The 23581-nt window shown below is 57.0% G+C and overlaps 1 protein-coding gene across 6 annotated transcripts in view; it reads right to left on the bottom strand.

The window, feature by feature from the left end:
- The window catches only part of ST3GAL4 (ST3 beta-galactoside alpha-2,3-sialyltransferase 4), a 33131-nt gene extending 9550 nt beyond the window's left edge, over positions 1–23581 (bottom strand). For all 6 annotated transcript variants that reach the window (XM_060160748.1, XM_060160749.1, XM_060160750.1 and 3 more), the window contains exon 1: positions 23434–23581. The gene's annotated coding sequence lies outside the window, so the exon portion shown is untranslated. The remainder of the gene's footprint in view (positions 1–23433) is intronic.

The following is a 23581-nucleotide window of genomic DNA, read 5'->3' as shown; positions in this document are numbered from 1 at the left end:
GCTCTCTGTCTGTCTCCCCCACTGCACATAAGCCCTGTGAGGGTAGGAATCGAGTCTGTCTTATTCCCAGCTTGAGCCCCAGCATGTAGCACACTGCCTGACACACAGCCAGCGCTCAGCAAGTATTGAATGAATAACGTGTTGGGTTATCTTGGGGGAGTCACTTTTCCCTCTCTGATCCTCAGTTACTTCAGCTGTAAAACTGGGAATTTGGCCTAAGAGATGCTTGTGACTCAAATATATTTATCAGATCTGCAGCCTGAGCCTCACCAGGGACCTTATTAGAAATGTATAATCCCGGACCCCTCCAGAGGCACAAATCAGAAACTGCGTTTGCGTAAGATCCCCTGATGACTCACATGCACATTCGAGCTTGAGATGCGCTTATCAAGATGGATGTCCTTGACCTTGGCGGAACGGGAGGACTGCAGTATCTGGGTCCCATAACTGGAAATTCTGACTTAAGTGGTCTGGCCTGGCACTGAAATGTATTCAAGCACCCAGGGGCAATTCTAACCCAGCCAAGGTTGAGAACCACTGGTCCGGATAATGGCGAAAGCACGGTTCTCAATCTTTGATGTGTACGTTCTGATTCAGTGGGTGTCGTGGGTCCAACATTCTAACCGGCTCCCAGGTGGTGCTCTGCTGCTAGGCTGGGACCGCACGGAGAGCTGCAAAGCTCTAAACAAGATCCTTCAGGCTCTCACATTCTTTACATTATGAACTGCAGCCTCTCCCACCCTCCGTGCTCTCAGTCCTTTCTGATCAGGATTCAGTCCAGCGTACTCCATCTCCCTGTAACAGCAGGTCACAGCACTCGGGGCACAAGGCAATCACCTGAGAAGCTGAGGCATTTACTGACATCTAGACCCCACTTTCCAAGTCTTATTTAATTGGTTGGGCATGGGGCCCAGGCATTGGCCAGTAAAAAACCAACCAAACAAAAAAAGCTCACCTTTCTGGTGATTCTAACATGCAGCCAAAATGGAGAACGCTACAGAGAGTGTGTTGTGCAGTAACTGAAGGTCAAGGACTCAGCTGTCCTCAGTGAAGGAGAACTTTGGTGGTCAGAGGTGATGGGTCCTGAACAAGAAAACTACTCTTTTTTGACCTCTTCCCCAGTAACGTTCTGCACTTTCCTCCTAAACTGTGCTGGTCTTATGCTAAGCAGACTGGCTAGTCCTGGGGTCTGCTCCGAGAGACCCCCAGGGATGTCATCCACCTACCCACCCCCTCCCCTTGCTGGCCAAGCCAAGAGGATGGCTCAGCCCCCAGGATTCCAGGGGCGCGGGCTTCTTGGGCTGCCTGCTGCCTCTGGACAACAGGGAGCCTTCTCCCAGCAGCCGTCCCCACCCCAGGGACAAAAGGACAGAAGAAAAGTCACAGCAGGGTACCTGGGCAGGAGAACAGAAATCTCGTCCACTCATGTCCAAGGTGCAGCAACCTCTGCCTGCCACCAGCTGCCCAGGAGACTGGCTCACCCGACCCGCTAGGTAAAGCTGACCCCAAGGCGGGAAGGCTGTGCGCCCTCCCGGTGCTCTGCTAAGAACCACGGCGTCCCCCGCTGCAGTGAGGCTGCTGAGCCCTGCCACGGAGTCGCCAAAGGGCAGAACTGGAGGACGGGGTGAAGAACAGAAGCCTCCTGCTGCCTGGCGCTCAAAGCCTCACACAGCAAGTACTCAGTGGGTACCCGCTGTACCAAGATGAACAGAACTGGACGTCACCCATGGACATGGCATGACGCCAGGCCCCTCCAAGCCCTTGGGCCCATCAGAGGGCTGTGGCTTAATGTTCCTGAGAAGGGGGATGGGAAAACCAGTGGGGCAGAAGCCGTAATCCGTGTCACTGTCCCTCAGTCCTGTGGGGAAAACCCGGAGCTGCCTGCCTGCCACCTCTAGACTCACCTGCCACTCCTGGCCCACCCGGATACTGGGTTGGGTCCCCGCCCACCTTTCCAGCATTGCTCCCAACCAGTGATCCCCCTCGGCCTTGCTGCTTCCACCTCTCCCCCCTCCTCCGCTCCCTTTGACTCAGAAACAGAGTCAAGTCTCCCTGGGCCTAAAACAAAACAACCCCCCTCTCTGCTTCTGTCTCCTCCTCAAGCTACCTCTGCATCTCCATCTCGAGCTCCAGTGGTCAGACTCCTTAATCTGTGCTACATGCTCGCTTCCCACTCGACCCTCTGCCCTACTCCACCCCTGATCCTTGTCTGAGCTGAAATCGCTCTTGCCAAAGCCTTCAGTGGCCTCCTAATGGTCAAACCTGAAAAAGATCTATTCTCGCTCTTCCCCGTACTCTGAAGCCTTTGCTACGAACAGGCCGATGCTTCCAGGTCAAGACTCTCTCCAGGTTTCCTCCAAACTGGCTCCACCCCCTTTAAGTGCTGGCGTTCTCCAGGGAGCTGCCCTTGACCCTCTGCTCTTCCTCTACTTGTTTACAGAGGCCAGGTTCATTCATTTTCAGAGGCTTAACTACTACTCAGACCCTGATGATTCAAGCTCTTTTTCGGCTCTGTAATTTCTCTCCCAGATCCTGTCCTAATCTTTCTAATTTTCTATTGCTCATCCTCCCTGGAGGATCTTAAACTAGTCACCCGTAACACGTCCACAACTGGACCCGCGTCTCCCCGCTCCCCCCCACCCCACATTCTCATCAGCTCATCCGCCCAACATCTCCTTCGCCTTCACACCATCCCTACGAAACGCTACCCATTCTACCCCCAGTTCCTCGTTCCAGCAAATGTTTGCTGAACTCCCACTAAACGCTCGCTATTATAGGAGGCACTGGGATGTGAAGCTTGATAAAGTTCAGTGCAGCGTGAAGGCCACATAGCCTAGAGCCTCAGAAGTACTTCGGAAAGCAGGCTGCATCTCCTCTTCTTGAGCCACAGGTTGATTCCAGATCTCACCCCAATTTATCTGCTTCCTAAATGGTCTCTTCACCACAAGTCTTTCCTCACTCAAGCCTCTTCCTCAGAACTGCCAACATGGTATCTTTCTCAGAAATGGTTTGGATCAAACCACCCTCCTGCTCCAATCACTCCCCATTCCTTCAATGAAAAACCAAAGCTTTTTAGAGGCAACCAGGGCACTTCAGTCCCGGGCCCCAAGGCCTGCGTGTGCATCTCGGAGCTCCTGCCACGTGCGCTGCAGGTGCCGTCTTCTTCCACAACCCCACCTCTGCACGGGCTTTCCTCCAGCAGGGAGACCCTACGCAGCCCCCGTTAGCCTCAACAATCTCACTCCTTCTGCAGCACCGGCCCCTCCTCTACGAAGTGTTTTCTGACATTTCTAAGCAATGTTTTTCTTTCCACAAAAAATTGTTTATATCTTGATTTTAGCACTTAATAGGTAGTAAACCTTTTGTATTATATAATTACTATTTTCATGGCTTGCCCACTATCCTCTGACCTCTGAAATTGGAGGCTTGTTTATACCAAGAGTCTACCAGAGCACCTAGAGAAGATGCTTTATCACATAATATAATTTTATATCACATTATTATGTGTTTTCGTATCTTGCCCATGAGACTATGACCTCTGTGGTCCAGGCCTGCATTATATCTTCAGACTCTATTACAGTGCCTAGAACATAGCAGATGTTTTATAAGAATCTGACACACGAGTAATAAGATGAGACTAAAAATGTATTACATCCCTGACTGATCCTGAAATGTATTGTGCACTTACTGTGTGCAACACCAGGGGGGTGCCAACCTCATTGCCATTGCTCTGGGGACCAGGTGAGTCATCACTGTGGAGGCTATCCTGTGCACCACTGGGTGGTTACCAGCACCGTGACCGCTGCCCACTAGAGGCCAGTATGACCCCCACTCTCCAGTTCTGACAACCAAATGTCGCCAGACATTACCACGTATCGAGAGCTGCTCTGCCAGGTACTCTTAAGGGCTTTCCAAGTATGATCTCAACCCTGTGAGTTAAACACTATTATTACCTCCATTGTGGAGACAGGGAAGCGAGGTGCAAAAAGAGTCAGCAACTTGCCCAGGGTCGCCGAGCTGGTGAGGAGCTTAGCTCCAGAGGCGCATTCCTAACTCCTGCCCTCCGCCGCCCCTAAACCATCCTGTGAAGACGCCAAGATCCTCAGAGGGCCCACCTGCAGCCCTCTGGAGCAACAGGAGGAAGCTGCCCTCCGTCACATCAAAGTCCTTCAGAGGCTTCTGACAGCTGAGAGGAGCCTCCTGCGCTCCTTCCCAGGCGAGTCGCCTGGCCCCCTGGAAGCCCTCCAGCGTGTCTTCAAAGCCCGCAGCTGTATTCATGGGATCACCAATGCCCTCCATCTGGACACCAGACTTCCACAAATGCTGGCAAAGACCGCGTTCACTTTCTCACGGCCATGCCGCTTCACTGGCAGGGAACCAACACCCCTCAGCTGGTAAGCCAGGTCTCCTGCGCCCTGATCTTGTGTGGCTACCCTCTGGAACCAAAGAGCAGGACTGTGCTACTACAGCTGCTTGCAAACGTCTCATCTCGGGAGTCGCCTGCCATGTTTCCAGCCTGTTGAGGTGTGTGAATCTCGACAGTGCCAGCTAACCCACAGCGATTCCTCTCAGCTTAGAGTCCTCTGCCGTTATTCCAGGGGGCCTTGAGCTGGACGCTGACCTTAATGTAACTAATACAACTGCGAGGTGAGGCAAGGTGAGGACACAGGCCACTGGAGTCGCACTGTGTTGTGATCAGCCACTCTTGGGTGCAGTCAATTAACCACGATTCTCCAGAATGGGTCACCCGTATCACCTCTCCTCAGCTCAGAAACCCTCCATGGTGCCCATCCACTCAGAAAGGCCAAGCCCTTGCTCTGACCTGTAAGAATGCACGTGATCTCCCCACCAGCACTTCTCTGCTCTCCTTCCCCACTTCCCTCATTTAGTCTGCTCTACTCAGACGGGCCTCATTGTTCTTGACTGGGCTAGGCCCACTCCCTCCTCTCTGGCTGTTCCGTCAGCCTGGAATGCTTTTCCCCTAGACACAGGCTAGGTATCTACCCACTCAGCTCTCCACTCATCTTCTCCACCTCTGGTCAAAAATCCCCCCTACACCTCACATTTCAGATCCCTCTCCCTGGCTTGCGAAAAACTTTGGCTGTCGTTTTGTTCGATGCTGTATCACCAATGTCTAGAACAGTGACTGGTACACAGCAGGCTCTCGACACAAGTTTGTTGAATTAACTTACTCATCGGGAACTACACCGCCACAGAGCAGGCAGAGCAAGAGGGGAAGAGGCGGTAGCAATAGGTCAGATACCCACTCCAGCCCCTCTGGCCTGGCCGCTGGCTAGACACAGCCTGAACAGCACAGTGTGACCCGCAGCCCCAGTAGGGAGGGAGCTGGTCTTGGCCCGGGGCTCTTGTGAAGCGGCAGAGGGCAGAGTAACTGACCAACTGCCTCAAGGCCCACCAGTGGGCAGATGGGGCATCTCTCCAGCCATCTAAGCTTGGAGGAAAGGGGCTGCAGAGGCTTCCACCTGCAGGGCAGGAAGGCTCTCTGCTCCCCACCTTGGGGGTCCACAGGATACCCTCCACCCCCAGCAGGCGTCTCCAACAGCCCAGGCCTGCAGTCCCCTGCAGAGAAACACTGTATTCTCCACCTTAGCAGCTACCAGTCACAAGACACCACAAAGAACCACGTGAAGATCATACTTCTGGAGTTGGCCAGGGCAGGGCTCGAGCTTTGAATTCCACTCGCTGGGTAAAAGAGCTTAAGTGTAGTGACGGGGTGGGGAGTCAACAGTACAGGTTCATGCCCACAATAAATTAAGAAAAACTCCGGTGTGGCCGTCAACCTGCTGCGCCAGGCTCCCGGGCACGATTCCCTCCTCCTATCTCCCAGCCAGGGGCCAGTGAATCTAGCCCCAAGAAGCCAAAGCTGAAGGCCCTACAGGAACTGGGGCTTGAAACCACCAGTACGGCCAGTCCCGTCCCTCCCTCCGGCCTCCAGATGCCCCTTCTGAAGACGGTGGACTGCACCTGCCCCGCCGCGCCCCAGCCGGTGAGGTGGCCGCAGCCTCACGTGGCCGTGGAGGACTTGCATTGCGGCTAGTCAGCGCTGAGGAACGCTGTCTGCGGGGCCCATACTCGGGATTCCAAAGACTCACTACAAAACAAAGCAAGTAAACTATCCCCTTAAAAATTACTTACATTGAGGCGGCAGCCATCATTGAAAAAACACTTTTTCAGCCTGTTTTGTGACCAGAAAGCACAGCACTAAGGACTGAACCTTACGTGGAGCAGAACTGGGTGGGCACTGAACTGAAGAGGTCCCGGGTGACCCCCGAGGCCTCACCACACTTCCTAAACACACCCTCCCCTCCCCAAAGATAAGAATCTCAGCTCACATGCCCCCATCTGCACCCCAACCCCGTTGGAGGATGGAGGACGAGGCAAGGTCAGTGCCAGGAGTTTCACATCTGAGTCCTTGTCAGGGGGGTCGATTACAGTATAAATGTTGGGGGGATCTGGAATCATCGTTGGGACCCAAGCACAGGCTGCTCTCCCCAGCCACCCCTCAAGGATCCTGGCACTCACGCTTCCATGCTTCCTCTTGGCACCGGGTCCCAGATTACCCAACCACTCCCTCAGTCTGTCCCACCGGTCGCCCTGTTTCATTTCCTCTGTAGCAGGAACACCACAGTGTCTCCCGTACTCACAAGATCATAGGACCCAAGAAAGCAGGGACTTCTTGTGGCCCACAGTATCTCCAGCACCAAATGAAACACCTGATGTGTGGTAGGTAACTGACGAATATTGAAATGAACAGATGTCTAAATGAATGAGCAAATTAGCAGAACAAGTATGAACAGAAGGTTTCGCCAAGTTAAAAATTTCCACACCCTTACTTTGCCACAACCTGGTCAAACAAGGGGCCAGGGGCTTGTCAGAGGTCAGCCCAGGACCTGGCAGACCCAACCAGTCCCACATTTGTTGCCAAAGGCACATTGCTATGCTCACAAACACACCCTTATACCAGAAGGTGTTGTTTCTACAGAACTGGCGAGGGTTAACCTTTGACTCTTTAATCACTACCAGCTCCAAGGTTGCTGGACAACACTGCGAGCTGATGTCAGTATACTCTGTGGAGTCCCAGGAGAGCTAGGCCTGGAGACACCCTATTACCCAGGAAACCTCCTTTCCTCCTTACTCGCTCAAGAGGGCCAGCCTGGGCTAAAACCCCAGCCAGCAAGCCCCAGACCTCCAAGTACCCTTGGTCTCCTGGAAGCAGAGGAAAGGGGTTTGGACGCAGACCTGAGGTCCAACCCAGCCTCTGTGATCACAGGCCGGCTGTCCCTGGACAAGGTCCTGTATCTCTTGGGCCTCAGATTTCCCATCTGTAAAATGGGAGTAGCAAGAACAAGTTCTGGGAGGTGTGGGAGCCTCAAAACATATCCCAGCATTGAAAGCCCGCAGCCTTAGCACCGGCTGAGCCCAGAGCAAGCACTGGGCCCCTGGAAGCTGAAGGTGACTCCTGGTCTGGGCCTCCCCCCAGTGCGTGGCAGCCCCTCTCCACTCCAGGTCTGCCCCAGGCCAGCACGGGGAGCAGTCCAGAGCTCCCACCTGACACCACAACCACGACTGCACTCACCTCTCCTCCCAGCCGCTGGGTCCACTGCACTCATGGCACGCACGCAGCTGCCCAGGCAGACGGGGGACTGCCACCCAGACTCTGCCGGCACTGAACGTGGATCCCACATACTAGCCAGGTTCAGGGTTGCATTGCCGGGGTGGGGAGGATCATCGGATGGAGGAGAGAGATGAGGCTTTGTTGGAGAAGCCACTCTCCCTTTCCGGGTACAGCACCTCCTAGAGAAGGTGCCCAGACCCCTGATCAGAGCCCTCTCCTGAGTGGTGCCCCCTTTGCAGAACAGCTGCTCACAAAGCTCTTTGGCCACAGGCAGAGGCGGTGGTACAGTGGTGCAGAGTTCCAGCCTTGGACAAGTCAGAGAAGGCATATCATCAACAAATACCTGGATGGAGCAGTAATCCTTCCAACCAATTAAGAAAAAGACCAAGGAACCAAAGAGAATATAGCAAAGGACAGGAAAAGCAATTCGCAGCTCAAACCCACACACCTAACAAATGTGGAAAGATGTTCAGCCTCATTCAGTGACCAGGGAATGCAGGTTAAAACCGAATATCACTTCTTGCACATTTCGCTGGCAGGCGTTCATTGACATAAAGGCTTAGCGTTCACTGACATAAAGGCTTTGTTCATTGACAAAAAGTACTTCATAGTATCTAGTAAGGCTGAAGGCGTGCATACGCTATGAGCCAGCAATTCCACGTCTAGGTGTATCCCAGTGTGACCTGCCTTTGTACGTGTACACACACTAAGGATGTTTACTGCAGCACTGTGGCAACAGCAAAAGAATGGAAACACCTTAAATGTCCAAGAGTGGAGGGATGGCTGAACAAACTGTATCATCACACAACTGAATACAGCCATTTAAACTGAAGAAAGTACTCGCTATGGACCTATTAGGATAAGCCTGATGTTTAAGGTTTTCAAAAAACTGTAAACAGATACTTACAGTATGGTCTCATTCATTTAAAATACACACAAGACTATCTATAGCGCGTGTGAGCTAAAAGAATTTAAAACAAAACAAAACATGGAGGAATCACCCAACTCTTGGTGACCATTACATTCTAGGAAGAGATCAAGTGAACTGGGATGGATCGTGAGGACGGGGATTAGTTCTATTCAGACAGAATATGCAAAAACATGAGCATTTGTAAATCTGGCTGTCACATGGGATTCTATTATCTTTTATATTTTGAAATATTTTTATCCTGAAAAGAGGGAGTACAGATTTTAAGACAAAAATTCAGAAGCTATAAAAGATAAATTCAACAACATAAAGATTTAAGAAGCCGAGGGCGGCAGGAGAAGGGGGAGAGAGAGGATGAACAGTTAAAAAACAAATGACAAACGAGGAAAAGTATCTCTGTAACATAATATGTATCAGACCAATGAATTCCCTTAGCCTGGAATGTGTTCATGCAAGTCAATAAGGAAACAAGTCAACAAATCAGACAGAGGAATAGGCAAAGGACATGAATGAGCAGTTGACAGTACATAATAATAAAGGCACAGAGGAAAGACCCATTCTTCACTGATCGTAACAGCAAAGCTCCAGAGGCCTGAGAGCACACGCTGCTTGGGGAGGTGGGGAAACAGGCCCTCTGTTAGATCACAAGTGGATCAGGGAGACCTTTTTGGAAGTGACCTGGCAATATCTGTCAAAATCCCCTTAGCCTGGGAATTCCATTGCTAGAAGTTTATTCTACAGAAAAGGCTCCTATATTTGCATGAACTTTTCTATCACAGTCTTTACGGACAGCCCTATTTGTGACAGTGAAAGATGTAAATGACTTGAAATTCTACCGAAAATCCACAAGGACCCGTTTAGAAGCATAACCACACAAACAACGAACGGAACGCTACGCAGCTGTGAAAAAGAGGATGCAAATGCATGCACGCTGACACCAGATTACCTCCCAAGTACATGATGAAACTTTAAAAAGGCGGGTGGAGAGCAGTGTTCTGTGTATCTCCAATGCCCTTTTAACAAAAGACTTACACGCATATATGTGGATATGTCGCTAAAGGAATAGATTATTCAAAGGATGCGCAAGAAACTAAGGGGGCAGGGGTCTAGAATGGGGGAAAGGCCTTCTTTATATCATATACCGTTTTATTTATTTATTTATTTATGTATGTATGTATGTCTGTGTTGGGTCTTCGTTTCTGTGCGAGGGCTTTCTCCAGTGCGGTGAGTGGGGGCCGCTCTTCATTGCGGTGCGCGGGCCTCTCACCGTCGCGGTCTCTCCCATTGCGGAGCACAGGCTCCAGACACGCAGGCTTAGTCGTTGTGGCACACGGGCTCAGTAGTTGTGGCTCGCGGGCTCTAGAGTGCAGGCTCAGTTGTTGTGGCTCACGGGCCTAGCCGCTCTGCAGCATGTGGGATCTTCCCAGACCAGGGCTTGAACCCGTGTTCCCCGCATTGGCAGGCAGACTCTCAACCACTGTGCCACCAGGGAAGCCCCATATACCCTTTTTATGTTTAATTTTTTTTAACGGGTGAGTGTGATACACTTTCAACTAAAATTTTGCTAAAAGGAAAAGAGGAGAGGAAAAAAAAAAAAGAGGAATGTAAACTCTGGAGTCTCACACACCCGGACCTGCATTCCAGACCGACCGCTTATTGGCTGCACAAGTGTTGGATCCTCTCTGGATCTCAAGTCTTCTGCTGCATCAAATGGAGATAAAAACAGGGCACTTCCTTCTAGGGTGGGTGGATATGCCAGGTAAGAGGGGCTCTAAGGTTGTTACCGGGGAGAAGTAGAAGCAGCTGGTCTCAGACTCCAGAATGCGCTTCATCTTTCCCCCTCATGGATCCAATGGACACAGGCCATTCTTCTCTCTCCTTATGTTCCACTCCGCAGACAGGGAACAGCAGGGGCAGGGCCACCAGGCACAGCTATGCAGACTGGGTGTGTGTGGCCAGGCCTGGGTAGGGAGTGAGGGCTGAAATCCAGCCCTCCCTTGGCTTATCAAACCGTCACCCTCGTGCAGGGCTGTGTCCAATCGCAGGGGTCATTCATTCTGCTTTCCGTAAAGGCTCTGTACAGGCTAGCAGCAACGTCATTTACAGCAGAGCAATTTAACCCTTCTCCAGAATCCTTGCCAGGTTATAAAGAGCCCAGGGAAAAGATCTGGGGGTACATAGACCAGGGGCGGGGCGTAGCCATTCAGGAAGTTGGTACAGTCATCCCATCCGTATTTATCTTTTCATGTGTCATTTCCTCTGAATTCGCAGGAACACCCTGTTTTACCAGCAGAAGTGGTTTCTAGGGAAAGAGTCCTGCCACCTTTGGCCCATCGACACCCACTTCATATACCTTGGGCAGCTGAGTGACGTTCTAAGTGAGGTCACCCTGAGACGAATCCTGAGTGGGGGAAGGAAAGCCAAGGGGACACACCCCTGCCCCGCCTGCCTGCTCCTCAGAAGGGCTTGTCTGCAAGAACAGCCCTGTCCCAGGGCAGGTTTGGGGTCCTGAGGCCTCCAGGGACACGGTGAGGCTGGGCAGTCCAGAAGAAACAGGAGCTGACAGGGACTGCGGGCCTACTGCACCCAGGGCACAGCCTCAGGCACTGAACTACAGCAGGAAACAAGGTAACAGGCCTGTGCTCCTGGAGTGCACACCTGGGGAGCGGGGGGAGGGGTGGGGGGAGACACCTGACAACCACATAGATAAATAAGAAAAGGTGCCATGAAACACACGGTGAGGGCTTCCCTGGTGGCGCAGTGGTTAAGAATCCACCTGCCAATGCAGGAGACACAGGTTCGAGCCCTGGTCCGGGAAGATCCCACATGCCACGGAGCCACTAAGCCCGTGCACCACAACTACTGAGCCTGTGCTCTAGAGCCCACGAGCCACAACTACTGAGCCCACGTGCCACAACTACTGAAGCCTGCAGGCCTAGAGTCCGTGCTCCGCAACAAGAGAAGCCACCGCAGTAAGTCTGTGCACCGCAACGAAGAGTAACCCCTGCTCGCCGCAACTAGAGAAAGACCGCGCGCAGCAATGAAGACCCAACGCAGCCAAAAATAAATAAAATAAGTAAATTTATTTAAAAAAAGAAGAAGAAGGAACACGTGGTGAGGCCATCAGAACAGGGCAGTGGAGCAGAGGGAGATGGGGCAGCACCTTGGGATGGAGCGTTGGCAGGTCCCTGAGGGGCTGACTCTTGACCTCAGACCTAAGCGAGAGGTGGTCATGGAAAGGTGGGGGGGGGTGGTGGGAGCAGAGGTTCCAGCCCGAGAGAAGAGCAAAGACCCTGGGGCCTGTGGGGTGTAAGTAACAGAAACAAGTCCAAAGTGACCGGAGACAGTGAGGAAGGGCCAGTGGCGGTGCCAGGGAGACCCGCTGGCCGGGTGGTACAGGACGTCACAGGCCACCCTGGAGCCTGGACGTTACTCAGGGTTCCATGAGAAGTCACTGGAGGGTATGAACAGAGGAGCGACACTCTGGATTCATTTTTTAAAGATCCCTGGGGCTGTTCAGCAGCTCTTATGCAAAACCTCATTTAATTTTTTTTTCTCTTACTTAATTTTTAAAACACTCTGTGTGGTAGTCCTCTTTCATTCTCATTTACAGATGAGCAAACAGGCACACAGAAGTACATTAAGGGTCCCGGGGTCTCCAGAAATAAAGAATTCAAGCAGTCTGAACTGCTCAGAAGCCCTACACTCTCTGGCACCCATGAATTGGGGGGAGCTGTCTGGGGTGGATCTAGAAAAGCTCCTGCATCTCTTGGGCCTCAGATTTCCCATCTGTAAAATGGGAGTAGCAAGAACAAGTTCTGGGAGGTGTGGGAGCCTCAAAACATATCCCAGCATTGAAAGCCCGCAGCCTTAGCACCGGCTGAGCCCAGAGCAAGCACTGGGCCCCTGGAAGCTGAAGGTGACTCCTGGTCTGGGCCTCCCCCCAGTGCGTGGCAGCCCCTCTCCACTCCAGGTCTGCCCCAGGCCAGCACGGGGAGCAGTCCAGAGCTCCCACCAGACCCCAAAACCACGACTGCACTCACCTCTCCTCCTAGCCGCTGGGTCCACTGCACTCATGGCACACATGCAGCTGCCCAGGGACCGGGGGACTGCCACCCAGACTCTGCCTGCACTGAACGTGGATCCCACGTACAGGCCAGGCTCAGGGGGCGTTGGAGTCCTCAGTGGCCAAGCCGCTCTCCCTTTCTGGGTACAACTCCTCCTAGAGAAAGTGCCCAGTCCCACGGGGCGTGGCCCCAGACCTCCAGCCAGCGCCAAGCTGTCCCCCTCCCCCGGCAGCTCCAGGGGCAGCACCGCTCCACTCTGAGCAGTGCCTCATTTGCAGAGCGGTGTCCCCTCTCCAGAGCTGGTACTCCCAAAGTCCCCCAGCAGGGACGCTACAGGGCCAAGTTCAGTGCACGCCTGAATTTCTGTCAGGAGCCCACCAGGGTCAGAGCTGCTGAGGGTGGGATTAGGGCAAAAGGGGAGGATCGTGCATGGTGGAGTGCGGCGGGACAGCACAGCCTCTGGGGTGGGGTTTCTGGAGGAGAAATGAAACTGCGGAGAATGAAAACAAGACCTCCGTTTCCTCCCTCAGCCTGTCCCCTGGGAACAGCGAGGCCGATAAGAGAGACCCTTTTGAGATCGTTTCACATCAGTAAGATGTTTCCACAAATCAGTTGTTTATACAACTCTCCTGGAGGTAAAGGTTACCAATGAGGAAGGGGAGGGGCGGCTAGCATTCTAGGTGTTGCTGGGGAAGGTGCAGACCTTCCAGTCTGACCAGTGGTCCCTCTGGGGCAGGGCCAGGGCAGAGCAGGTGGGACTGCTGGCAGGAGGGCTGCCAGGTCATCAGGGATGACCCAGAGCCTCCCCTGCCAGGGGCTCACGCAGCCCCTGTAGGGAAACAGGGAGGCAGATCTGAGCACGCACAGAGCCGGGAGGCACCCAGAGGACACTCTGAGCCCCTTCCCAGCCCAGCTCCGCTCTGGTCCACTGAGACCCTCCGTGTTGAAAACCTACAAACACACCTCTGAGCACAAACACACGAATCCCTGTTCAAGCACAGGAGCACAGCCCAGAATAAACATGACCCCTACACACTCACACACACACACACACACACACACCCCTCTCCCCCTCTCCCCCCCACCGCCCCCCTCTCTCCTCCTTCTTCCTCCTCCCTGCTGGCCCCACTTCCCGCTACAACGGACAGCTTCTGGGGCCTGCTGGGCCTCCTCTGCCAGGGCGCTGTCTTCCCCCATCTTTCGAGAAGGGCACTGCCCACCGGCTTCCTTCAACTTCAGCTCCGGCTCCAGCGAAGTTTGTTTGTCAGGTTGCAGGTCCCTTGGGTTGTCAGCCAGGGACCTTGAGATTTGAGAGGGGCCAGGAGTGGCTGAGCCAGTCCTCTGGGGATCTTGTCATCTCCAAAAGTTGAGAAAAGGGGAGCCCTGGGCTCCTGGCTTGGGGCGGCCAAGCCCAGCTCCCGGGAAGGGAGCCTCACCCCAGCTGTGTTCAGAGGTACCCGGGAAGATGGGTTGTCGAGCAGGGGGCTGCAGGAAAGCAAAGAGGGGGGGACACTCGGCCTTGTAAGCGTGTTCCCGGGGCCAGGGGAGGCAATGTCAGGCACGGGGCAGAGGCCGCTGCCCCGGGGCAGGGCACCCCCCCAGTGAGCGTTCACTCACCATCCTCCTGGCCTGTCCCAGCCTCTCTGCACCTGCACCTGATCTTCACCTTCCCGCTACCAAGTCCAGGAAACCCCTAGGCCTTCCCCTGCCCACCTCCCACCCCATTCAAGCCCTTTGGGGCTCAGGCCCTGAGGCATTAGCAATTCCAAACTCATCCTGGCTCCCAGTCCTGGGGGAGGCGGAGGGGGGCAGGACTGGGGCAGTCTGGGCCTGGGGACTGAGGATTCCAGTCTCGGGCTTGCTCGGCAGGTTTGGGCCGCCTCTCCCCAGAGCTGCTGGCCCAGGGTCATAGAGGGTGCCCCTGGGCGGGCACCCTAGATCTCACGGAGGGCAGTGCCGGGGGTCAAGCCACAAGCCAGAACCCTGGGCTCTCTGCCACTCACGCCCAGGAAAACCCCGGGCTTTGCCAGCAGCTCCTCCCCTCTGCCCTTCTGGGAGCCGTCGTGGTTCTCAGGCTGGAAGGGCAGGAGCTGCGGCCCGCGCATGAGCACCACCCTCAGGGCCAGACCACTTCCTCTTTCTGAGGAAGCCTGGTGCCAGAAGCCGGCTCAGAGAAACCGAGGCACAGAGGAGACCCTGAGAAGGCCCAGGAGACTGCGCCACCGCGGGGCCCTGGCCCCGTCTGAAGGTGGGAGGCCAGACAGGCATCCCCATCCATCCTCTTGGCCTCTTCCACGAGCCCTTCCTCCTGCCTAGAAGCTGTCAGGGTCAGGGTCCTGGGACAGGGCCCCTCCTGCCCCCAGGAACAAACCCAAGCCTGGCCAGTTCACCTGGCCTTCCCGGCCTGTCAGTCCAGCTGTTCTGGAAAGAGAACATTTTCTTCTCACTCTATTTGGACAGCTGCGGGGACAGTGACAGTGAGAAGAGAGTGTCTGATTATTGAGGGGGGTGGTGTGCAGGGGACAGGGCCACAGGGTCTCTGAAGTGGCCGAGGGTCTGGAGCTGGGGAGGCCCCAGGTGGGGGGCTGCGTGAGGAGCTGGGAGGCCTGGGGCCACCCGACAGGGTCAGCGTCCCTCAGCAGCACCATCAAGAGAACAGCTGGAGGGGCTTCCGGCCCAGGTCCGGGGCTATAGGAGGAGGGACGAGGGGCTTCTGGCCCAGGTCCGGGGCTATAGGAGGGACGAGGGGCTTCCGGCCCAGGTCCGGGGCTATAGGAGGAGGGACGAGAAGCCCAAGGCACCAGGGAGACCGATTCCCATCTTCAGGGAATGTGCTCGGTTACAGGGTGGGGTAAGGACGCCTCTGAGGCCCAGCCCCAAACCTCCTCTGGCCTCACTCCTGGTCTCTCCTCTGGCCTCACTCCTGGACTCTCGGGCCCAGCAGCCCCTCCTCTGCAGGTCCAGGGCTGACAGGCGGGGCTCCAGAAAGGAAGACAAGGCACCCACAGGACAAGGCCAGAGGACCTGGAAACGGAGCTTCCTCCGCCCTGGGAGGCGGGAAGTAGGCCCGCGGGGTCAAGCCAAGGCTCTTCCTCCTGCCGCTGCCCACCCTCCCTCCTTCTCGACGGTCGTCTCTCTCCCTCCCCTCCGCGCCCCTCCCGGCCCCTGCCCCCTTTCCAGCCGCCCCATCCTGCTGTCACCTTGTCCCCATCTCCAGCTCCTCCTGCCTGCCTCCCCCGCCCCGGTTATGTAAGGGGCCTGAGAACACACAGAGGGAGCTTTGTTGTCAAACCAAATCCATACGGAGCCGGGATCGGCCGGCGCAGCTGTTCCCCATTCCCTCCGCCTTGGCAGGGGTGAGGCACCGGGCAGGAAGCCCCCCCACGCCTCCATTGGGGGAGGTGGGGGGCAAAACACACTGGCCCCAGGGCCCCCAGGCAGCTGAGTGGGTGGCCCCGGACCAGCCACCACCACGTGGGACCACAACAGGGGAGCAGCTGGCCCCCAAGACAGAGGAAAGCCTCAGTGCAGAGCCAGGGCCCCAAAGCCCAGAGAGGAGAGCTCTGGGCTAGGAGCAGGGCTGCACAATGAAGGCCTGGAGGGGGGCCCAGACCCACACCAGTGGACCCCATTCTTGTCCACACACGGATGCAGGCCCACGTTCTCTCTGCCACACAACCCGTGTACATACTCTCCCGCGCGCACACACACACACACACACACACACACACACACACACACACACACGCGCGCGCGCTGTGTGCGCTCACCTGGAGGCACCTGAGCAGAAATCTCCTCCCTGCTCTGATCAGCCTCCTCCATCCCAGCAGGTACCTCTGGAGAGAGGAGGGTGGAGGGCAGAGGTCAGAAGCCAGAGAAGCTCCACCAGCCACCTCTTCTGTGGAGGCCCTCTGGCTCCGGGATGAGGTCCTGCCTTCCGGCCCAGGAAGATGTCCAAGAAGGGAGGTGAGGGCCCAGGAAGCTGAGCTTAAGATCAGAGCATCCGCACCCGGGGCAGGCCCTGTCCCTTCACCCAACCCGACTGCTGCACGAGCGTCCCGCTCGAAGATGCTGGGGCCGCCAACAAGAGGAGGCGCTCCTGAACCTCCACGGCTGCAGGGCACCCACCCGAAGTCCAGCTGCCACATCAGGCAGGACAGCAAGGATGCCGGGGCCTGGGTGAGGCGGGGGCAGAGGCACAAGGGAAAGAAGAGGAGGCAGACACAAAGGAAGAGGGATGGCTCGGGGAGGAGCTGAGAGGAATCTGAAGGAGAAGGGAAGGAAGGCAGGCGGGTCGGAAAAAGAGGAGAAAGAGGAAAAGGACCGAAGAGGGGACAAGAGGAGAAGGGGGCGTGTGGAGAGAAGGGCCCACACCTCCTGCAAGGATGCTTGCACACCCTCTCAGCCGGACAGGCGGGTCCAGGAGAAGCAGCACAGGGCGGGGGCGTTTCCAGAGCACTGGTCCGAGCCCACCCAGTCCCACCATCGGCCACGCCCCAGGGGTTTCAGCCTCAACAATCCTGGATCATTGGAACCAGAGGGCAAACCAGGACCTTGGAGAAAGGAGAGACAGGGGTGGGATGGAGCACAGGAGAGGCAGCCCCTGTCTGGGGGAAAAGTCGCTCTGAGACCTTGAACAGTAAGTTACTTTTCTGAGTCTCAGCTCCCACCTTTGCAAAAAGAAAGAGTTACCGAGAGGCTACCACGTGCCAGTGCGGTGCCGGGTGCTGGGGACACGATGGGGAGTCAGACGGTCACGGGTCCTACCCGACAGCCTAACATCAGCCAGGACCTCTGAGGCCTCCCGAGCTCGCCAGTGTCTATCATCTGTGCTCTGAGATCCATCCCATGAGCTGCGCTGCGGCAGACGCTATTAGCCCAGTTATCGGATGGGCTGATGGAGAACCAAAGTCCCAGACCTGCCTGAGGTCACACAGCTGGGGGCGGACAGAGAAGACAAAGGCCACCTGCCTGGCTTCCTGGCCCCGAAGGAAGGCACTCTGCAGTCTTTGGGCCGCACCCTGAATCACAGAAAACCCACCAGCCAGCACTTACAGAGCCAGGCCCCAGGTGCTGGGACATGATCTGAAACGCACTCTGGTTCAGAAGTGAGAAACCGAGGCTCTGTGTCAGGCCCAAGGCTGTGCAGCCCTGCCCTCCCCCACCCGTCTGAGCTCACGGGTGGTAGGGTCCCCTGATGTCACAGGCTGGGACCTGTGGGAGGGTGGGGTAAGTGACAAGGGTGCCCGGCCGTCAGGGGAGCCTCAGAACAGGCTCGAGTCGGATGCAATCTAGGAAGGGGACTGCCAATGGCGCCCAAGCCACCGTCAGGGGACAGTGGGAGCAGAGGTGGGGAGCTGAGAACATGCGGCTGGGGAAGTAGAACAGTCTGACCGGCGCCCAACGGAGGTTTTCAAATAAAAAGGGTTTTAAGCCGAGACACCCTCTCTCCCACTTTCAAATGAGATTTTATGTGGAAACCCAATATGTAGAAGGAATAAGAGTGGAGTCGTTTGGGGTGAAGCAAGAATGGGGGCGAACCCGCCTCTTGAGCCCTCACTCCTGAGCTGACACCCCAGAGGGTTCCACCCCTGGGGAGCTTTTCGTGGACCCGGATAAGGGGAGAGCTGACATTGGGCAGGAGGGGAGGTTAGGACCAGTCTGTGCAAGGACCCAAAAGCATGGCTGAGGAGGGGGTGGGGGCAGGAATGTGACCAGCTGCCCCTGGCATGGGGGAGTGGGAGGATGCTCTCCCGGTGGGCAGACTCCTGCCCACCCCACCCCCAGGGCTCCTGCCTGCCTCTCCTGTGTCTGAAAAGGCTGCCAGGCCAGGCTCCAAACAGCTCAGCTGTCAAAAGGGAAACTCTTCGCCCTTCACCCCAAGAAAAGGGGGAAGCAAAGCAGGGACACAGTGAAGACACTGTAGCACTTAGTATTTGTTAGACATCATTCCAGGCATGAAGGACACGGCAATGAGATGACAGGCTCCTGGAGCTTACGTGAAAACCCTAAAGAGTCAGGGAGGAAAACGCCTTGAGAGTTTTCAAGCCCATTTCACACCACACACATGCCCCTCCAATGCCTGCATCTCCTCTGGACCGTCCCTGCCAAGGTGACGGGTCCAAGCTTGAACATCTTCCGCCGCAGGGCACTTGCCCCCTACACAGGCAGAGGCCTGCTCCTGAGAGCTCCAGGTGGCCACACTGAAGACCCTGGGTCCTCCCCACCCAGCCTAGGCAAGGGAGTCCACAGAGCACTGAACACACCGTTAAACGTGCAAGTTTTACTTTTGATCACGACAAAATATGAAGCTTCATCTCGAGTTTTGCTGGTTCTGAGTCAATTGCTCAGAACCAAAGGAAATGAGCCGTCTCCCTTCTCACCTGCCCAGAGTTCCCAGGTCCCTGGGTCTCTGGCACCGCCCGTCCCCTGCTTTGCTCCCCTCCCGTGACCTTCAAGCGGTGCGTTGCCAGGGTGGGCCCCTGCTGGCCCCCACTTCTGTCCTGCCATCCCTTCCAACCAGGCCTCCCTCCTCCTGACCTGAGTGACCTCTGAGGAGCAGAGGGGAAGCAGGTCTTTGAGGAGCCTCTCTGGCCTCGAGCCAGGCCAGGCCAGGGTCCAGGAGAGCCCCAGAGCAAAAGGTACTGTGGCCTGGCAGGAATCTGGGGATGCCAGATGCCAGGAGCAGCCACCTCGGCCGGGTCCCCGCGCTCAGACCCCCGGAGGACCCCTCCCCTTCCCCACGTGTCGCCGTGGTTGCCGGATGAGGCCTTGCAGCCTTGTGGGCGGCAGCGGGGGAGCCGCATTTCCAAGGAATAGGAGCCGATGGGCAGGCCAGATGGAAGCAATTACCGGAGGGAAAGGGGGAGAGGTGGGGGCCGGCAGGGGCTGGGAGGGGCCGCAGAGGGGAGGGAAGAAGGAGAGCCCAGCCCTGCCCAGCTGAGAGAGGCAGGGGATGGGGAGGCAGGACCGGCAGGGCCAGACGTGGGCTTCGGGGCTGCACAGAGCCCTGGGCTGCGAATCGGGAGGGCTGTGTTCTCGTCACCCACACCCGGTGGCCTTGAGCAAACCCTGTCACACCTCTGAGCCTCGCCCTCTTCATGGGTCACAGGGCAGGGGAAGATGAGCTCGCAGAGTTGCAGGGCAGAAGCGAACTGGGCTGAAAAGTGCAGGTTTTGGAAACAGGCCTAGCGAGGAGTCCCAGCTCAGCTGCTTAGGAGTCGTGTGACCTTGGCCGAATGGGTTAATCTTCCAGAGCCTCCATGGCTTCAGTTACAAATGGGCTTAATGAAAGGGTCGTGCTTACGTGAAGTGATGTAAATAAGCGGACAGCACTTTTTTTTTTTTTTTTAGGTTTATTGGGTCAGGCTTTTAATAAGTGCTCGATAGATAAATCATAACTAGTTTTGTTATTTACTAAGTCCCTTTTTACTATTATAAGGACAGGTATTTGCAGAGGCTGCACGGGCAGAGGACACAGGGCAGACCATGGACACAGGAGCATCACCGCAGGCCCTGGAACGTGCACCCCGGAGGAGGGTTTGGACCCACGCAGAACAACAGTGCGCGAGCCCGGCACTCTGCACACTGCTCCGTGCCCTCTTTCTAGCAACCATGGTCCCCACCCTGCCCAGGAAAGCAAGATCCTGGGGCCCCTGACACACTGGGGCTTTGAAGTGAAGCTGCAGACAGGAAGAAGGGGCCATCCTACGGCCAGGCCTTCCTCACCCCCGCGGCCCAGGGGGCCACCCCCCCGGCCCCCCCCCCGGCCCCAGCAGCACCCTCCTCCCTGCTGGGCTCAGGGCAGAGGCCAGGGCTTCAGATTCTAGAGCGTTCACATCATCTCTCTGCAGGATGGCTTGGCGGGGTGTGGGGTGGCAGAGATAAGGCAGTCATCCGGCTGGAGGTCTCCCGGTCCCAGGCAAGGGGCCAAGATTAAAGTAAAACCTGCAGCTTGGGATGGCCTTCCTCACGCTGAAGAGCGATCAACCCAGTGCAGCCCCTGGCAGAGTTCACCCCGTGCCAGCCTCAGGGGCACCAGTCGGAGGCCCGTGGCACCTGGCTGGGGCCCACGCATCACACACAGCTGCTCCCACTTGCAGCTACATTTGACCACTTCCTCTATCCGCAGAATAAAGAGCGTCACTCACACTCACATTCACACACACACACACTAGGAATGTGATACAGGTCAGGGGTGAACGTGAGGCCAGGGGTGGCCGCAGCCCCTCCAGGGGCACTCAGAACACTCGTGTAGAAGTGCTGAGCACCTCTGGGAAGGGGTGACAAACGAGAGAGGGGAATTAATGACTAGAGGCACCCAAACCTGCCTGCCCTAGTCATTTCCTCAAGGAAACCAAAGGTTTCAGGTCAAGGCCAAGAGTCGAGAAGGAAGGGGGACCCGAGGTCGAGAGGCATGAGAAACCAGCTCGTTTCTGTAGGGAAGTGTGCAACCCCAGGGCAACTGAGGAGTCAGGAGGGGGAGGCAGGCCCTGCATGTTTTCTGGGTGTCCCCCCACCTGACTGCCCTGCTCCCTGGCACCGAGGGTCCAACTCCCAGGGCCTGGGGACTCAGCTGGCTTGTGGTGGATGCCTTGGGCACCGTCTGTAGGTCTGGCTCTCAGACTCTGGGACCCTCTGGGACATTGATCTGAAGGGTCCCTTTCAGGAGGCTGGAGGTTCCCACCCCACCATGGGCTGGGACCCCTTTGTGTCATTCTGAGATGGAGGGATCCCTTCCCCACGACGGCGGGGGCAAACCTTTGAGCTGCTCTGAGAGGAAGAATTCGCCCAGAGAACATACCCAGGTAGGGTCTGGGCGGGCACCCAGTGCAGGGCAGATACCAGGCCAGTAGGGGTAAACCACAGACGGCCACAGGTTAAGCTGGGGCACAGGAAGGGGGGTCTGGCCTCTCTGCTCCAGTTGGTGAAGGGTAGGGGGGCCTCTTTCCAGGATTTGTTATATAATTCTGAAAGGAGCAGATTCTCGGTTCTCTCCAGAAAACTGGATCCCAGAGATCTAAGAGGGCTGGCAGGGTGGAGGGGCTGAGCAAGTCTGTTTCTGAGGAGTGGGGACTGAGTCACTGCTCTGGGTAGGGAAGGGGTGAGGGAGGGAAGGGAAGACGGCCCAGAAGACGCCGAGGGCTTCCTTGGCCTGGGCCTCCACTACGCACGGGCCAGGGGCCTGTGGCTCTGAGCACAGCCCACTCCCAAGCCACAGATGCCTCTCCACCCACAGTCCAAGCAAGAGGCTCCCGCGCTACTTTCCTAACTCCACCTCCCGTCTACCCTCCCCTCCTAACCCCTGACCACCCGGACTCTGGGGGAAAGCCCCCGACTCCTGGCTCTCCCTCAGCTGCTGGGAGGGAGACCCAGGGCTCAGGGGACAGACTAAGATCTCCCGCCCAACACATGGATGCTGAGGGATGGAGGCACGAAGAGCACGTGCAGGGGAGACACAAGCAGAGCCAGGAACAGGCTAGAGGGACCTGGGCCACCTCGGCTCGGGCAGGGGTTATTCACAGATGAGCTCCCGGCAAAGAGAAAAAGCCCCAGAAGTTCATTTCTAGGCCCCAAACAGCTGGCGCCTCCCAGGCACCCCCTCTAGAATTATGGGGCAGCTTTGGTGAGTGTGGAGAACTTTGGAGAGTGCGGGAGAACCGCTGCTAATAGCAAACACTCACACACCTCCGCCTCTGTGCAGGCACCTTCCACAGCGCCCAACGCCTTTATGACCCCCTCCCTGCCCCCCCGTGGCACAGCAAGGCTCAGGAGAGCGCGGTATTGGTTTGTGCCTCTGGTGACACCCTAGCTGTACCAGGCCCCTTCCCAAGGTTCCGCAAAGAATAAGTCTGCCTGAACTTGGCTTCCACACTGTGCCTCCCCGCAGCGGTGCAAAGCACAGGCTTCTGTGAGAAGCGCATGGGGGTGCCAGCCTGTGGGTGGGCATGAGGTCACATGGGCACAGCTGAGCACCCGGACGGTGCTTGCAGCCCCAGTCCTCTGGCAGGAGCCCCCAACCCCAGCACTCGGGACCCAGTCTGCGGGACAGACGGAGGAAGTGGCAGCAGTAGGTCAGGCCTCCTGGGCCCAGAAGGAGCCTCCCCCAGGACTGAGAATGGAGGGGGCAGTGCTGGCAGACATGTTGGCAGCTCTGGGCTGCCTGGGAGGTCCCAGCCAGCAGGGGCCCCAGGGGGGCACCCAGCAGATGGCTGAGCCCAGCGATTCTGCCCCCAGCTGGACTCCACCTTCACCCCAACCCCACCCCATCCCACTGCCCACCAACCAGGCAGCTCTGTGGCCCAGTGGCCTAGGCCCAAAGAGCCCCGCAACGTGGACTGGTGTATTGGGCACAGCCAGCCTGCAGCTAGCAGCCCCACCTTTGGGCTCTGCTTGGTGACCTTGGGTCTCCTGCACACAGCCAGACCCAGCAGAGCCTGCCACTGGCAGGCAAGCCAGCCCAGGATCTCCTGGACTCCTGGGGCAGTTGTGGCCAGAAGTCGGCTCAGAGGATGCGCAGGGGTGGGGGCTAGAAACTTTCCAGAGAAGAGGACCGTCCCGTTTGCTCACTCCCAAGGAGCAGAAAGAATCGGCTTCCCGCGAAAAACTGGTCCAGGGCAAGGGATCCCAGGGCTGTGGCCTCCCCACCCGGCCCCGGCCCCGCGCGGCGCCCACGTGCCCGGCCCGACCACCTCCCCGGCCGCGGCGCCGGGCGGGGAACCGGGCAACCGGGCAGCCGGGACCCGGAGGCGCTCCCCACCCTCCCTCGCGGGCCCCACGGGGACCGGCCGCCGCGTACTCACCCTCGCGGGTGGCGCGGGGCGAGGCAGGACAGTTCCGCGCGCAGCTCCGATCCGCTAGGCGCACGGGCTGGAGGCGCGGCACGGGCGCGGCGGCTCCGCTCGGCCCGGTCCCTGTCCCGGGCTCTGGGCCGGCCTGCGAGCGGGTAAG

This window comes from Lagenorhynchus albirostris, chromosome 9 (genome assembly GCF_949774975.1).
Source record: "Lagenorhynchus albirostris chromosome 9, mLagAlb1.1, whole genome shotgun sequence".
In the NCBI taxonomy this organism is placed as follows: Eukaryota; Metazoa; Chordata; class Mammalia; order Artiodactyla; family Delphinidae; genus Lagenorhynchus; species Lagenorhynchus albirostris.
Note: the sequence above shows the minus strand (reverse complement) of the source record. Positions and strands in the feature narration are given on the sequence as shown.